This window comes from Dermacentor albipictus, chromosome 3 (genome assembly GCF_038994185.2).
Source record: "Dermacentor albipictus isolate Rhodes 1998 colony chromosome 3, USDA_Dalb.pri_finalv2, whole genome shotgun sequence".
Taxonomy (NCBI): domain Eukaryota; kingdom Metazoa; phylum Arthropoda; class Arachnida; order Ixodida; family Ixodidae; genus Dermacentor; species Dermacentor albipictus.
Window position 1 is genome coordinate 145,376,213 of NC_091823.1, and position 15,450 is coordinate 145,391,662.

The 15,450-nt window shown below is 52.5% G+C and overlaps 1 protein-coding gene across 3 annotated transcripts in view; it reads left to right on the plus strand.

The window, feature by feature from the left end:
• Positions 1-43: 43 nt before the first annotated feature.
• Positions 44-15,450, plus strand: part of LOC139057603 (uncharacterized) — an 87,755-nt gene continuing 72,348 nt past the window's right edge. For 2 of the 3 annotated variants that reach the window (XM_070536121.1, XM_070536122.1), the window contains exon 1: positions 45-364. The gene's annotated coding sequence lies outside the window, so the exon portion shown is untranslated. Of the gene's footprint in view, positions 365-15,450 lie in introns of all 3 variants that reach the window. The other variant, XM_070536120.1, reaches the window with a different exon arrangement.

A 15,450-nucleotide genomic window follows, 5' to 3' on the forward strand; every position in this document is an offset into this window, starting at 1 on the left:
AGCCGTTTAGCGCTACCCTCGAATGCATTGTCAGTCTTCTTCTCATCTCAAGGTGTTATCACAGCCAGCTGCAGACGGGTCAGACGGGGGTGCCACCGGCTCACGTAACAGCTACTAGCTGCTCCCTTTTCATCTTGTTTTCGACAGTGGTTGCTGTATTTCACTCCAGCTCGCTTTCACCGCCATCTAACACGCGCTTCTGCCCATTCATATTGCCCACAATAGGGCAGTTTAAACTTTGCTTTAAGCTGTGACGATTCTAAGGAAGCTTTGGGATCTCAGCCTTTGAGCAGGCTAGAGCTGTGTTTTGCTGACTGCGGTGGGGTTTCAAGCACTAGTCAGGTCTTCAGTACGCTATTCACAGGTAAGGGCGATATTTGTCTTCTCCTTTCCTGGCTGAGCAACTGGTCTTATTCAATTTTTCCAACATTCGCTGCTGTGAATTTCTCGGGAACTCTGCCGAAAAATACGCGCGTTAAATGTCTTACTGCAGAAAAATATTATTGCTGCAAATCGCGCTAACGCATCGCATTGAAGACGAAGTGAACGTAGTCTCACCCCGGATGGACTGTTCATGTTACGTTAAGAACCTTGCGCTCGCCATGTTTGAACAGGTTAGCGCTCTGCGCCAATAAGCCCTGCCAAAATGTCTTTTGCCACAAATTTTATGCCACTATTGCTGCATCATGAAAAGCAAGCGGCAACTCATTTATGCGGTAATCGGGAGCGTAGTTCCGGAGTCGTAGCTGCCATTGCGAACTACAAAAGCGCACTGTTGAATCTGAGTTACGGCGTTATTAACAAGGTGAGAGACACTAATCGTTTTCAAGCACAGTGTTTTTTATTCATGCCTACGAGAAACCCGCCGTAGCAGGTCAGTGGATATGGCATTGCGCTGTCTGAGCACCCAGTCGCAGATTCGGTACAGGCCACGGCGGCTGCATTCCGATGCGGGCGGAGTGCAAGAACGCTCATATAACTGCGCATTGGGTGCACTGAAAAAGAACCCCGTGTCGTTAAAATGCCAGGTTCCTCAATGCGGCGTGCACCATAAGCAGAGAAGTGGTTCTGGCAGGGAAAATTCCAGCATTTCACTTGCTGTTCATAAGAAGGACAACCCCGCGTCTTCTGAGGAACGCAAGCTCGACGAGTATATTTATTTCGTAAATGAATGGTACCTGCGCATCTTATGAATGTAGGCTATGAAAGGCACTTTTATGTCTGTCAGATGCAGTGACCACATGACCACCACTGGGCGCACGCAATTTTAAAGGCTGTTAAAAATCTGGGTACGAAGATGACTTATCTTTCTTGAAAAAGTTTCAGATGCGATGCAGCCGCGTGATCTTAATTTTTTCGGGTCATTTATGGGCTACTTCAAGGCCTTTAAATTGACGTGTGAGGTACCTACTAATAGCACTCTTAAGTTCCTTGGCATTGAACTAGTTTTTTTTCCCAGAGCCTAATTGCTGGTGTTGCAAACCTCGTACTAATAAGCCAGTTCTGTCGTATGCCTCCGCACGTTCAAGATTTGTCAAGGGAGGGATTATTATTTTCTAACTGCGCTCGAGAAATTATGTCCTCATCAAATGGAAGCTAGTTTTCTTTGCCAATCCAAACATTTGATACCAGCAAGGCAACTTTCGCATGCGCAGTTTTCAGTTGCGGAATCTCTCCTCAGAAAAGTGTGTGCGCCAAGTGGTTTTCATGGGGTCAATTCATCTGACAGACATAAAAAAGTGGCTGTCCTATTCCACATTCATAAGCTGCTTCACAGTATCAAGAAAATTGCAGGTCGTTCTGAAGTTAAAGTTGTGTTCTCTGCAGCTCAGAAGCTTATAAAATTGTGCAACCAAAGGAAATATCGCGGTGCATCGCACATCTCTAAAAAGAGAAAAATCTGTTCGCTACCTGGTTTACGTAGTTTATTGCATCCCTTTTTCTTATAAAAAAGAGCACGTAGGTCAAATGGGGCGTTGTATAAAAGACTGCCGTAGAGAACGCTCATACAATGTCATGAAAGCGTGGGTGATGGTTCCCTTGCATGTCATTGTAGTTCGTGTTGCTGTGAGCCGTTGTTTCCTCGGTGTGCTGTTGTCAACACAAGCGGTGATCGACCACCACGTGAAATAATTGAACCTCAAAGGGACCCTGAAACGATTTTGACGATTTTCTACAAACATACTGAGTCGTTAGAGTTGGTCCTTCTGATCAATAATTGACACATCTAAGTGCTCCGCGTAAAGCATGTAATTTATTATAAAGTTTTAAAAATGCACATCACTGCCGATCGCAGTATGCTACTCGGCGGAATTTTAAGCCGCCCCTGCCCATATGACGGAAATCACCCATATGACGTCAGGGGGGCGAGCTATCCGATTGGCTGAGCAGGGCGCGTGATCGATAATTTTTTCAGCTTTATGGTAAACAATTGATCTTCGTCATAGTGTGAATGTTAGTTAATTTGTTTTTGTAAAAAGAAAATAACATAAAGGGAAGGCACAAGAACAATTTTTCAGTACACTTAAGCACTTCCGGCAGACAGCAAGCGTCGTCTGCTTGTGTTACAACGTACTCCATTTTGACGAGTGCTCCGCGGTCAGAGTCGGTCTCTCTTTTCGCGAGCACTATGATTCGACTTTGTTGCCTTGTGGACTGCAAACCTAGCGACTGGCAATATGTCAAGCTGCGACGTCGTGTCCCCCTACAAGGCAGCATACGAGCTAACTGGCTGCTGCGCATCGGACTGCCGCTATCCGATCGACGCGCGTTTGTGGCCGTCACTTTACACCGGTAGATTACTAACGCAATAGAGCTTGGCGAGTCCAGTATTAGGGCAAACGCAAGCGCAAGGGGACAGGGTCTGGCCGGCTGACTGTGCTGGGATGAGCCATGGGATGAGCAGAAGGGTAAATGTGAATGGTCTGCACGGTGCAGCCACCTGATCGCACAGAGCTCAACCATACACAGTAGCAGCAACAAAGTGTATTCTTCTTTGCTGCTGGTGTGGATATTTCGCAGTAGTGTAATCATCAACACCTTGTTTTTATAGATGTTTAGAATGTTTTACACTTGGTCAGAGCAATATTAGTGCTTTGTTTGACTGGTTAAGCGCTGCGCCAACAAGTGTCTGGACCATGCTGACCGATCAGGCTGCTCACGTACGTCTACGCTAAAGTTCCTTCATCCGCTTGAGTCCCCGCAGGGGCGTCTGCGTGAGCAGGCGTTTGGTGTGTTGCGACACCTCGTACCCGAGCACACGAGGGTTGGACCCTTCCGCGTGTAGCCGTGCGCGGCTTAGCCGTGTCCGGAAAAAGGGGGATCCTGGGGGTTGAGCCGAGGCCGGGTGTTCGGACCTTTAAGGCCCCCCGGCGGAGGCAACATACCTCTTTGGCCTCTGCTTCACGTAGACGGCACCCCCGGGCTGACGCACCCGGGGAAAATCGGTAGTTGCCTTTTCCTGTCTCTCTCTCCCTCCAGGCTTCGTCTTTCTCTCACTTTCCATCTTTCCTGTCTTCTCCTAGCTTCCGCTCACTTCTAATTTTCCAGGCAGCAAGGGTTAACCTTGTGTGAATAACCAACCTAGGTTATCTCATATTTCGTTATAGTGATAACGTACAGCTGACGTTTGCAGGACCTGTTCTTACAGTCCCTGTAGCGTCCCCTTGTAGGACTCCACGGTGGGTGGCTCGCGTTATTGCCGAAAATTCAATCCCTTTATGGCAACCTCTTTCCCTCCACTTCCTGATCGCCCTCACAAAAGAGTGCGCACCAATGAAGTTTTCCAGTTCCTTGGACGTCAAAGACCAAACTTTCCACGTTACCACGTGATCCATTCAGAAAAACCCGATAAACAAGTACGAAACATTTCCCCTTTTCTAGTTTCCAAGTCCTTAACTGATGTCCTTGGTCCAGGCTACAAGGTATCAAGGCTGGCAAGTGGTGATCTCCTAATAGAGCTCCATGATCCGAAACAATACGAAAAGTTGCCCAGTCTAGTATCATTTGGGGATATTCCATTGACTGTAACTCCACACCGCACTCTGAACACCACCCGCGGCGTTGTCTCGGATAACGATCTGCTTCAGCTGACAGAGGCTGAGCTCCTGGAGGGCTTCAGTGAGCAGAATGTTGTCAATGTCCGAAGAATTAAAATGATAAGGGATGCTAAAGAAATTCAAACGAAGCACCTGATACTCACATTCGGTTCAAGTATTCTGCCCGAGTCTGTAGAGGCCGGGTACATCAAGCTCCGCGGCAGACCATATGTGCCAAATCCCCTAAGATGCTTCAAATGACAGCGTTTCGGCCACAGTTCGCAGAGCTGCCGGGGCCGCCAAACATATGCAAAATGCAGTGCCCTTGAACACGCCAGTGAAGCTTGTGATAACTCTCTCCACTGTTTAAACTGTGACGGGGATCACGCCGCGTACTCGCGGTCGTGCCCCTCCTGGAAGAAGGAAAAAGAAATTGTAACCATAAAAGTAAAAGAGAACATATCGTTCAAAGAGGCACGAAGGCGGGTAGCATACCTGCCAAAGAAAAGCTTTGCCGAAGTGGCGCGTCAGGGGGCATCCGACTCACGAACAGCGAGTCGGAAGTCACGCCATCTGCCCGCGCGGCGGTAGCAGCTAGCGCTGCTCCGTCAACCGAGGAGAAGGGATCATCGACCCCGAAGGTGGGCGCAGCCGAGGCTGCCTCAACCTCCCAGGTCCCTTCCAGCGCTGGCAACAGCCGGCGCAGCCAAATCCCTCAGGGAGCCCAATCCACCTCCGGGCTGGTGGGCGCAGGGGTCTCGCCTTCCGAGGTGAGACTCTCTCGAGAAACTTCTCGCTCTCAAGAGCGCGTGTCCGGCGCCTCACAAGAGGCAATGGACACAACACCTATCCCCACGGCGCTCCAAGCGCCCAAGGAGCGGCGAGGCTCCCTCGAACGCTCCAAAAAAGGCAGAACCCCGGTTACAGGGCCTCGCAAGAGCTCTGTTATCTAAGGCATCACTTCCGTTTCCGTAAACACAGCACAAATTCACTTCAAGCATGGATACACAAATCATACAATGGAATGTCAGAGGTCTTCTGAGAAACCTTGATGATGTCCAAGAACTCATCTACCAACACAATCCAAAAGTGCTGTGTTTACAGGAAACACACCTAAAATCAAAACACACAAACTTTCTCCGACAGTACATAATTTTCGCAAAGATCGCGATGATGGTGTCGCATCATCGGGCGGCGTAGCCAATGTCATCCATAAAAGCATTGCGTGTCAACCTTTACAGCTACAAACGCCTCTTAAACAAACTTATCACTATTAGCTCTCTTTACATCCCCCCACATCACAAATTAGCGAAACATGAATTCCAATCCTTTATAGATCAATTGCCAGAACCTGATGTTGTTCTGGGTGATTTCAATGCACACAGCAGCTTGTGGGGAGACTCTCGTATCGGTGCGCGAGGTCGCCTCGTTGAACAATTCCATTTTTCGTCCGGTGCGTGCCTGCTGAATAAGAAAGAACCCACTTATTCCTGTCTCGCAAACAGAACCTTTTCTTCAGTTGATCTTAGCCTAGTTTCCCCGTCAATACTGTCTGAACTCGAATGGCAAGTTAACAACAATCCTGACGGAAGCGACCACTTCCCAATACTGCTTAGAACACCTGAAGAAAAGGAAAATCCACCACAGGCTCCTAGGCGGAAAGTTCACACTGCCGACTGGGAAAAATTCCGAACTCTATCTTGTATTTCGTGGGATGACATGTCCTCGCCAGAAATTGACGCTGCTGTCGAATATTTTACAGCCTTCATAATAGATGCCGCATCTAAATGTATATCACAAGTAAGTGGCCTGTCGTGCAAACGGCGTGTCCCGTGGTGGAACGACGATTGTAGGATCGCACGTAAAAATCAGAACAAAGCGTGGGGGTTGCTACGCGCCTCCCCCACTGCGGTTAATCTTATTAACTTTAAAAAAGTAAAATCACAAGGCAGGCGAACCCACCGACAGGTCAGAAGAGAAAGCTGGCAAGAGTTTTTATCGGGCATCAACTCTTATACAGAGGAATCGAAAGTCTGGAACAGGGTTAACAGGATAAAAGGACGACAAACTTTTTCACTCCCCCTGGTAAACACACAAGGCGATACCCTGCTTGAACAAGCAGACTCACTTGGGGAGCACTTTGAGAGTGTATCAAGCTCAAATCATTATTCGCAATCATTCCTGAAATATAAACAAACAGAAGAATGCAAGCCACTCAACAATAAATGCCGACAGAATGAACCGTGTAATTGCCCTTTTAGTGCTGCCGAGTTGAAAGCGGCCTTGAGCGCATGCAAGAGTTCCGCACCAGGATCTGATAGAATCATGTATGAAATGCTCAAAAACACACACAATGACACGCAACTTACACTACTTACACATTTTAACACTATTTGGGACGCAGGGTACCACCCGACCGCATGGAAAGAAGCCATTGTGGTGCCTGTTTTAAAACAAGGCAAAGATCCTACCTCAGTGGCAAGCTGCCGCCCGATAGCCCTCACAAGTTGCATGGGCAAGGTATTTGAAAAAATGATAAATCGGCGACTCATCCATTTCCTTGAACAGAACAAAATGCTTGATCCCTATCAGTGTGGCTACCGAGAAGGGCGCTCCACAGCTGACCATCTTGTACGTATTGAAGGAAATATCCGGGACGCCTTTATACATAAACAGTTCTTCTTATCGATATTTCTCGATATGGTAAAGGCGTATGACACAACGTGGCGATACGGAATCTTGCGAGATTTATCGGAAATGGGCATTCATGGTAGTATGCTAAACGTAATAAAAAGCTACCTGTCCAATCGCACTGCCGGGGAAAAGTTGGCAAAAGTTACACAAGAAACTGGTGTACCCCAGGGTGGCGTGCTCAGTTGCACACTCTTTATTGTTAAGATGACAACACTTCGTGCATCCTTACCACCGGCTATATTGTATTCCGTCTATGTGGGCGACATTCAAATTGGTTTCAAATCCTGTAACCTCGCAGTGTGCGAGAGACAGGTACAGCATGGTTTGAACAAGGTGCCAGGGTGGGCAGAGAAAAATGGATTCAAAATTAATCCTCATAAGAGTTCTTGTGTTTTGTTTGCAAGGAAGAGAGGCCTGGTTCCGGATCCCTGCTTAGAAATGTGTGGACAACAGATACCTGTAAACAAAGAGCACAAATTTCTAGGTGTCATACTTGACTACAGACTCACTTTCGTCCCCCACATTAAACATCTTAAAGAAAAGTGTCTAAAAACAATGAACATAATCAAACTTCTATCCCAGACTCCGTGGGGTAGTGACAGGAAGTGCTTAATGAATCTCTATAAAAGCCTCATTCGATCACGACTAGACTATGGCGCCGTGATTTATCACTCTGCCGCCCCTAGCGCACTAATGATGCTAGACCCAGTCCACCATCTAGGAATCCAACTGGCCACTGGCGCTTTCAGAACGAGTCCCATACAAAGTTTATATGTAGAATCAAATGAGTGGTCACTTCATCTGCAGAGAACATACATCAGCCATACATATTTTCTGAAAGTCCGCTCGAACCCACAACATACCTGTTTTAATACCATTAGTGACATGACATGTGCTACACTCTATCGCAATCGTCCGTCCGTAAGACAGCCTTTCTCGCTGCGTGTGCGGGAGCTTAGCGAAGAAATGCACGTTTCACTCCTCGAGCTTCGCCTAATGCATCCAGCCAAGCTGCTACCTCCTTGGGAGTGGCAGCTCATACAATGTGATATATCTTTCGTGAAAGTCACAAAGCATGCTCCAGAGATTGAAATCGAGATAGGATAGGATAGGAATAAACTTTATTTGTCCAACGGTTGTTGATGTTGGTGCCCGGGGCTAGGCTGCCAGGGGTCCATCGCCCGAGGAAAATCTTTCGAGATCCTCGGCAACGGCCCTGGCCCGATGGACGGCCCACTCCTGGTCTTCGGGTGCCTCGCTGAGGAGGGCGGCTTGCCATCTCTCAGCGAGGCGCCCCGCATCAGAGGGTTCTGCTGTTGTATTCCCCCTTCCTTTTTGTCCTTGCTCCACGTGGCGTCGGCATTCCCAAAGCACATGGGCCATATCGGCCCGTTCGTGCTCGCACCACGGGCAGCCGGGCGACGGGTGCGGCGCGGGCCACAGGTGGTGTAGGTGGTAGGGGTTGGTGAAAGTGCCCGTGTGCAACCGTCTCAGGTCGACCGCCTGGGACCTGTCTAGGCGCCCGTGGGGTTGTGCATATTTTCTTCGTTCTTTCCTGTAGTGACCAAGCACCTCCCGGTACGTTGCCGGAAACTCCTTGACATCGTAGTCGGCGTCCTCGTGATCCCCAGCTCCGTCCGCCGCGATTTGTGTTGTATTGGTAATAACAGCAGCCGCGCCAGACGGGGTGGCAGCCGACGTCGCCGTCACTCCTCCGCTGGGGTTCCGCACAACAACGGCAGCGGCTGCCCTCTGGGTGACCGCGTCGCGGCGGGTAAGCTGCCTCGCGACGAGGTGGGCGCGCTCGTTGTGGTTGCGTGGAGTGTCATTGCGTCTTCGGCCGTTAGCATTGTTGGTGTCATTATTGTCGTGGCTGTTGTTGTTACTGCCAAGCTCCCCGACGTGCGCGGGGAACCACTTGAGGGACTTGTTTGTAATCGTACCGGATCCGAAGTCCCCGGCCCGGGCGTTGAGCATGCGTGCCACATCCGCGGACACCCAACCTATGGTGTAATTCCGAATCACTGATTTGGAGTCACTGATGATCAGGTTATCCTCCGCACCTCCGTGGAGTACCGCGAGGGCTATGGCAATCTCTTCCGCTGCTTCGGCCGACGGCAGCCTCGCTGATGCCGTGACTCGGATCGTTCCCTTTGTATCTACGACTGCCATGGAGAAGGCGGGCGCCGCCGCCGTCGGCCGGCCATGTCGATGTTGCCGTTGTTGCTGCTGCCGTTTTTGTCGTAGTAGCAGTAGTGGTGGTGGTGCTGGTAACTGCGGTTCGTCTCGCACATTCCCTTGTAGCGGCGGTGGTGGTCGACGTTCCCCGTCGCCACCAGAGTCACCGACTGGCCGCGGGTTTCTGGCTGCATCGAGGAAGAGGACGCCTTCTTGTCTTCCATGCTTCTCGAGGAATGCTACCGCCCTGCGTATACGTCTTTGCACGTCATGCAGCGGGTGCATATTCTTCGGCACGTTTTCCGTCTGTATGGCGTCCCTGACTTCCGGTAGCAGTGATTCTTTCAGTCCACGCGCCTCGTGATATCGAATTCCGAGCAAGTCTAGGATTCGTCTTCCCGTTACGGTGCTCGACAGCCTCTCCATCTGCGCGATTCTCTGCGCCTCGGCGATCTCCTCGAGCGTGCTGTGTACGCCCAACTCGAGGAGCCTGTGGGTTGGCGTGTACTGGGGTACTCCCAGGGCGGTCTTGAACGCCCTGCGGATCGCCACGTTCAGCTTGTCGGTTTCGCTCCTGTTCCAGTCGGCATATGCGGCGACGTACGCTATGTGGCTCAGCGCGAACACCTGTATCAGCCTCGTAACGTTGTGTTCTTTCATTCCTTTCCTCTTGTTCGTGACCCGCCGCACGAGGTGTGTCGCGGTGGCCACTTTCTTCTGCAGTCGGGCAACCAGCTCGTGGTTGGTACCGTTCTCTTCCAGCCACAGGCCGAGCACTCGCAACTTGGGCACCGTCGGTATTCGGGTCCCCTCCCTCGTCATGACGCGGACGCCCAAGCGACGAGCCTCTAGCACGGCCTGCGGAAGGAGCCCTTTCTTGCGCGGCCTGTGGAGCAGGATCTCCGACTTGTCGGGTGAGCAGACGAGTCCCGTGTCTTCGAGGTGCCGCTCCACCTCCCGGACGGCCCGCTGCAGTCGGTCTTCCATTTCGCCGACGCTCGTGTTCTCCGTGGTCCACACCGTCACGTCATCTGCGTATATCGTATGATTGATGCCCTCTATCGCGTCAAGGCACTCCGGCAGGCCGATCATGACGAGGTTGAAAAGCATGGGGGAGAGTACGGAGCCCTGCGGCGTTCCCGCACCACCCATTCGGACCGTTCGTGGTGAGGCCCCGTCGATCTTGACTGTCGCCTCGCGCCCATTCAGGAAGCTGCTGACATATCGGTGGAACCTCGCCCCGAGATCAAGTCGGCTGATCTTGTCCACTATGGCCATGTGCTTCACAGTGTCGAAGGCGCTCTTGAGGTCTAGCCCGAGTAGGGCGCGCACGTGTGTGCTCGGAGCGTTCACGACCTGTTCCTTGATCTGCAGCATGGCGTCCTGCGTTGAAACTCCCTTCCGGCAACCGATGATGTGGGTGCCGAAGGCGTCCTGCTTCTCGAGCAGCGTCGTCTCCCTGTTAAGGCAGGCATGCTCCATCACTTTCCCGACGCAGGACGTGAGGGAGATCGGCCTCATGTTTCGGACCTCCAGCGGTTTGCCCGGCTTTGGTATCAGTATAACGTCCGCGGTCTGCCACTCTTGCGGAATTTGGCCCTCCTTCCAGCACGCGTTGATGTACTCGCAGAGCTTCTCGATTGCGTCGTCGTTCAGGTTCCTCAGGATTTTGTTGGTGATCCTGTCAGGACCGGGCGCCGAGTTGGTCTTGAGTAGCTCGAGGACCGTTCTAATTTCCTGCACGGAAAAGTCTGCGCACAGCTCCTCGTTGGGAGCGCCGCAGTACTCTGGGTGACTCTGCCCTTCCGGGCGTGCGAGGTGCGTCTGCACGATCTCTTCCGCGAAGGCCTCTGGGTCGTCCTTGTACTTGTGTCGCAGCTTGGCCATCTCTGTACGGGTCGCCGTTCTGGTGCTTGCCGGGTCGAGCAGGTGCCTGAGAATCTTCCAGGTGCGTCCAGCGATCATGTTCCCGTTCATCGTGTCGCACAGCTCCTGCCATTCTTGCTCGCACAGGCGGGCGCAATGCGTCTCGATCTCCCGGTTGATTTCGGCGATCTTCTTGCGTATCTTCCTGTTGAGTTTTTGCCTACTCGCTCTCCGCTGCATGGATTTCTTGGCCGCAACAAGATGTGCCAGCCGGCTGTCCACTCTGGACGGTTGGGGAGCGCCGTCGCCCACGGCTCCGCGGGACCTGTCTGCCTCTTCTTTAGGTGGTTCTTGCCGCCAGTCCGTCCATTCGACCTCATCGGTGGCTTTCTCTACGTGCGCGAGTAGTACTCTGCACCATTCGCTGATGTCTTCGATCGGGCCCTCCTTCTTGTCGTCCTCTCTATTTTTCCGGAATCTGTCCCAGTCTACGATTCTCGCCTTTCGGCAGACGCCTTCTTCGCTTTCATCCTCTCCCACGGTCACGCACAGGATCCTGTGGTCACTCCCCAGGTCCTCGAAGGAGTTCGACCAAGTGACTACGCCCGCGCCTGACCAGACGGAGAGGTTGGGGGACGTGTCGCGGCACACTCCCTGTCCGATCCTGGTGTGCGAAGCAGGTTCGTTGAGTACAGCCAGGCCGAGATCATCCATCAGTTCGGCTAGCCTCTTCCCTTTCGGCGAGTCGGCTCCGTATCCCCATTGCGTGTGCGGCGCATAGGAGTCTCCGCATATCAGCAAGGGACTAGAGGCGGCCTTGGCCATAGCTTCGCGAAAGAGGGCGTGCTGTGCGAGGGCGTGCGAAAGAGAGCCTGTGCTGTTTACGTGTTTTCTTCCTATGTCCCCGTCTTTTTTGCGGTCAATATGATTTGCAGTAAATACCAACTAGGCCAAACTGAAGTTCTTCTGAGGGCGTCGAAAGTGTGAGTGCGGTATCTCTGCGAGGGGGAGCTATATACGTTGAGCACGAAAAGGCCGGTTTTCCTACTTTCAAGACTCGGCACGACTTCGATCAGTACATGGTATATGTCCAACTCTTCATGGAGCACGAGTTCGTGTTCGATGAAGGCCGTCCCGCGCTTAACCAGGGTGCACACCCTGACGTCCCTCCCCATGGAATCGTAGGGGGGACCGCACGTCACATAACCCGGGAGCTGGGCCCGATCGAAAGGTTCTTGCAAGGCAATCACGACAGGAAGTTTGTTATTGGCAAGCGTTTTCATGTATTGCACCATCGTTGCTTTCTTGTTTTTGAAGCCCCTGCAATTCCAATGCCAGACTATGCGTCTATTTTCGGACTTGCGGGACACAGCCATGATTGTTATGCAGAGGTGTTGGGGGGACACAACTGTCCGTGCGTCCCTCCTGCCCCGGTGCGGGTGGTATTGGCGTTGTCGCAGGCGAGGATGGTCGGTGCGTTTACCGCTTGTGACGATGGTACCCCGGCCCTTCCAGGCAGGTGATGGTGATGTTGCTGTTGCTTCAGCTGCATCGTCCCGTGTTCTAGATCTTCGATTCGCTTATTCATGGCCGCGAGTTGGGTGTTAACCGCTGCGTACTGCGCGTTCCGTCCCGCGTCAGATTCGTTCAGCCTTGTCAGGAGTATATCAAACATTCGCTCCGTCTTATCCGTCAGTTTGTTCAGCATCTCTTCGATCGCGTCTATCTTTCTGGCTCCTGACCTGGGTCTCTTCAGTGCTTGTGCGTGGTCCAAAGTGTCTTCCGTAGGTGGCGTATCGCTTGTGCCCTTGCGCTTGGAGCCCGCCGCTGCCGGCGCTTCTTCTTCGCCGCAACACATGTCCATCTGGCCTACTTCGCCTCCTGTCGCGGTCGCATCGCCTCGCTCGGCGGCCTCGCGGGAGGTGAAGGAGGAGATCCTCTCATGAGGGGATTCTCTCATGCCCTTCAAGATTTCGTTGAGCGTCTGTTGTAGCTCGTCGATTTTCCTCGCTGATTGTTCGTTGTGCTTTCTGGCCCTGCCCAGCTATTCTCGAAGTTCCTTATTCCCCAGGAGGGAGTCGGGGGCTTCCCTCATGCTGCCAGAAAGGGGGGTGCTCTCTACGGAGTATCCATTTCTTTCCGCGACTATGTCGGACCAGGTGACCTTGCACGGCCCTGTCTGTATCTCGCCATGTCTGGCCCGCACTTGTTCCTTATATTCAGCCCGTCTTTCGGTCGAACAATTATCTTGATATTGTTACGTAGGAAGACGCAGACGAAAAGCTATGTACAAATATATTTACAAGGAAAATACACTGCGCTTGGCCAAGAGGCAACAGCCCGCGCTAGCTTCTAATCGTCGTCGTCGTCTTCACACTGCTGGCCTTTCGTGATCGCACATATTGTGCCGTAGCACTACCCCCGGCTGCAAAAGCGCCGTCCCGGAGCGACTAAAGATCGGACTCGGAAGCAGTGTAGTAGGCCTTGAGCCTACTCACGTGTACGACATCACTAGATGCCACAGGAGAGGACGAGGTTGAGCCCACAGGAGCAATTTCGTAAGTCACAGGCGTCACCTTGCGCTGCACGCGGTAGGGCCCTGTGTATCGCGAAAGAAGCTTCTCTGAAAGTCCGACGTGACGAGAGGGCGACCACAGGAGCACGAGCGCACCAGGTGAAAACTGTACGTCACGATGGCGGGCGTTATACTGACACTGCTGAGTGGTCTGTGAGGCCGTAAGTCGAGCACGGGCAAGCTGGCGTGCATGGTCGGCGAGGGCGATGGCATCGCGCGCATACTCGCTTGTTGAGACCGCAGCAGGAGGAAGTGCTGTGTCTAGGGGCAAGGTAGGTTCGCGACCGTACAGTAGATAAAAGGGAGAAAATCCGGCGGTGTCGTGCCGGGAAGAATTGTACGCAAATGTTACGTAAGGAAGGGCAATGTCCCAGTCGTGGTGGTCCTTGGAAACGTACTTGGCCAGCATATCGGTAAGAGTACGGTTTAACCGCTCTGTCAGGCCATTGGTTTGAGGATGGTATGAAGTAGTCAGTTTGTGTTGAATGGAGCAGGAACGCACAATGTCAGCGATAACTTTCGAGAGGAAGTTTTGACCACGGTCAGTAAGCAGCTGTCGCGGGGCGCCATGAAGCAAGACAATGTCACGCAAGAGAAAGTCCACGACGTCAGTGGCGCAGCTGGTAGGGAGAGCCCGAGTGATAGCGTATCGGGTGGCGTAATCAGTCGCGACGGCTACCCATTTGTTCCCAGAGGATGACGTGGGAAAGGGACCGAGCAGGTCTAATCCAACACGAAAGAACGGGTCCACAGGGACGGTGATCGGCTGGAGATGACCGGCAGGTAGCACCTGAGGTGTCTTCCGACGCTGGCAGGGATCACAGGCAGCAACATAGCGTCGAACGGAGCGAGCGAGACCAGGCCAATAGAAGCGGCGGTGGACGCGGTCGTACGTGCAGGTTAGCCCAAGATGTCCTGCAGTGGGTGCGTCATGCATCTCAAAGAGCACAGTCTGTCGTAGATGTTTTGGCACGACAAGAAGATCAGGGCCATCAGGGAGGAAGCTCCTTCGGTACAGAATGCCGCCCTGGAGGACATATCGGCGAACGGATGCGTCGGTAGGTGTAGAGCGCAGACGCTCGATGAGTACTCGCAGCGATAGGTCTCGGTACTGCTCATCGGCGATGTTAGCCAAGGCAGACACAGAGAAAATGCCGTCGGCGGTACTACTGTCGGCGTCGTCAGGCTCGTCTACCGGGTAGCGAAACAGGCAGTCAGCGTCCTTGTGTAGTCGGCCAGATTTGTAGGTGACAGAGAACGAGTATTCTTGGAGGCGTAAGGCCCAGCGACCAAGTCTTCCTGAAGGGTCTTTCAATGAGCATAACCAACAAAGCGCGTGATGGTCTGTGACAACGGAAAAGGATCGGCCATATAAGTATGGGCGGAATTTCGCAACCGCCCAAACTAGGGCCAGACACTCACGCTCAGTGATGGAATAGTTGCGCACCGCGGGTGACAGGAGCCTGCTGGCGTAAGCGATAACACGGTCGTGGCCACGCTGGCGTTGTGCCAGTACTGCTCCAATTCCGTGACCGCTGGCATCAGTACGGACTTCGGTAGGCGCAAAAGGATCGAAATGGGCCAGAATGGGAGCCGTTGTGAGAATGTCGATTAGATGAGAGAATGCAGAGGCCTCGTTATCGCCCCACTGGAAAGGAGCGTCCTTTTTCAAAAGGTCGGTTAGTGGTCGTGCTATGGCGGCGAAATTCTTCACGAAACGGCGGAAGTACGAACAAAGGCCGATGAAGCTGCGCACATCCTTGACACACTTCGGAACAGGGAAGTGCGTAACAGCATGGATCTTGCCTGGGTCCGGTTGCACTCCGTTCGCGTCAACGAGATGTCCAAGGACGGTAATCTGGCGACGGCCGAATTGGCACTTCGATGCGTTGAGTTGCAGACCGGCTCGCCGAAAAACGTCCAGGACTGCTGAGAGGCGCTCGAGGTGCGTAGCGAACGTTGGGGAGAATACGATAACGTCGTTCAAGTAGCACAAGCACGTGGACCATTTGAAACCGTGAAGAAGGGAGTCCATCATGCGTTCAGAAGTGGCAGGAGCGTTACATAGGCCGAACGGCATCACCTTGAATTGATAAAGAC